Here is a 2,359-nt window from a genome sequence, read left to right as displayed (position 1 = left end):
TTGATGTTTTTAGAATGTTTTTGAATTTTTTATTGATAGATCATAGTTGTATATATTTTTGAGGTACATATTTTCATACATGTATACAATGTGTAATGATCAAATCAGAGTAATAGGGATCTCCACTACCTCAAACATTTATTTTTATTTATTTTATTTATTTATTTATTTATTTTATTTATCCATTGCCTCATTTATCTTTTATAATTCTTCTCTCCTAGCTTTTTGAATTATATAATAAATTAATGTTAAGTATAATTTCTCTATAGTACTATTAAACAAAATAATTCATTCCTTCTATCTAAACAGTATTTTTGTACCCATTAACCAATTTTGCCTTAATTCCAGTCATATCTTCTTAACCTTTCCCTGAGTCCAAGTTCATTTCTCTCCCTTCTCCGAACACCACCTCACTTATTTTAACATTTAAACTATTTATATATATAGTTTATATGTGAACTGTATATAAATAGTTATACATAGTTTATAAATAGTTTACATATAAACTATATATAATTTATTTAAATGTTAAAATGAGTGAGTTGGTGTTCAGAGAAGGGAGAGAATACACTATATGTATATATATATACACATTATATATATCTAAAGAAACTAAATTCCAAAAAGGGAAAAACTGTTCCTAGGGGAGGCATGGACATAAAGATAGGGTGTGTTTTAAGCAGAGGAACTCTGTTAAAGTAAGGCCAAGCCAGCAGAACTTTTAACAACCATGCACACTGGTGTGACAGATTGGAATCTATAGGAGCCCCAAATGCAGAGGTAATCCCGCCTGCCTATCAATTATCTCCATGAGACTTCTGTTTAGTAAGCAGCAGCACAACATGCTGGTGGCTGGGCTGGAAAGCAAAAAGTCTTAAAGCCCTTAGGTCTCAAAATCCTTTTAGAGGGGGAGCCCTGTAATACACACAGAACAGGTAACATTCTCTAGATATTTGAAACTAGAGGTGAACTGAAACTACCTAGAGCTGCAACTCAGCACTGACTCAGCTTGACTCCTCACAAAGAAAGGGCACACTTTTCCTGGGAGGAAATAATACTTATTTGAATCTCCATAATTATTTTAAAAACAATTAGGTTTAAGCATATAAATTTTAAAATGTCAATATCAGTGCATGTAATTTTTTAAATGAGAGACGTGAAAAACTGGGAAAATGTGAACCATAATTAAGAAAAAAAATTATAAATATGTTAAAGAAATTGATGAAAAATGAAGAATTTCAACAGAGAAACTGAATCTCTAAAAAAAATATATCTCAAGGCACAGCCCACTTTTTATAAATAATGTGAGGGAATAGGAGAGTTCAAAGTGTGGCCTTAGGCTACATCCTCTCCAGGTACCTCATGATTTGACAGCTTCTGTAGACAACCCCTTGGCAAGGACATCAGCATGTAGAAGTGTATGCCAGTCACAGTGTTTATGATAAAGCTCACCTCCGGTGACTCTGAGGACAAAGTAGATCAAGGAGAGGAAGGATTTAGCTTATGTCATCTCAGACATGCGCCTGCAAGACATACCTAGAATCTTTCAGGGAAAACTACTTGAGACTTGAAGAAAAACTAGGGGTCAAGTTTGGAAAAAATGCAATTTAAATTTGAGTCATTATCATTAGTGTAATCACATTTATATTTATGGTATCCTGCTCTTTTTCTATTTAGAATTAATAGGCTTATGATTAGGAAACATCATCTTAAACATACCACACATAAAACCCAATAAAGAAATCAGTTTTGGGAAGCTTTTGAACTTACCTTCTGGCATACATCAGGCAGAAAATTGGAAAAGCAGATATCATAGGAAACAGATTGAAAAATAAGCAGAATAAGGTATCACGTGACAGTAGAAAACTTCTTGATATCTGCCTCCTGATGACAAAATAAGTACTTTTCCCACCATGAATTTCTCAACCTTCTCAATATGTACCGACATGCTCTGCCTTCTCACCTATTTCAAATGTTCCAAATTCTTTCCCATAATGTCCTTTCTTTAGCCCTACATCATCAAATGTTGTTTCTCCAGTGGATCATTCCCATCATTATAGTTGCTACAATAGTTCCTATCTTAAACTACCTCTCTCAGCTACTGCCCATTTCTGTTTCTCTTCGCAGCAAAATCCCTTGAAAAGATTTGTCTATATTCACCATCCTCCTTTATCACTGTCCATTCTCTTCTAGACCTGTTCCTATAAGGTTTCTTCTTGTCAAGTTTGCTAATGATCTATATCTTGGCAATGCCAATAATACGTTTTTATTTAATTTCTCAAAAAGTTGACTACTCCATCCCTTCTCCTCCCAGCCTGTCTCATCTCAGTGAACAATAGTATCACACATTCAAGGATAA

Source organism: Pongo abelii, chromosome 1 (assembly GCF_028885655.2).
Source record: "Pongo abelii isolate AG06213 chromosome 1, NHGRI_mPonAbe1-v2.0_pri, whole genome shotgun sequence".
NCBI classification, from domain to species: domain Eukaryota; kingdom Metazoa; phylum Chordata; class Mammalia; order Primates; family Hominidae; genus Pongo; species Pongo abelii.
Note: the sequence above shows the minus strand (reverse complement) of the source record.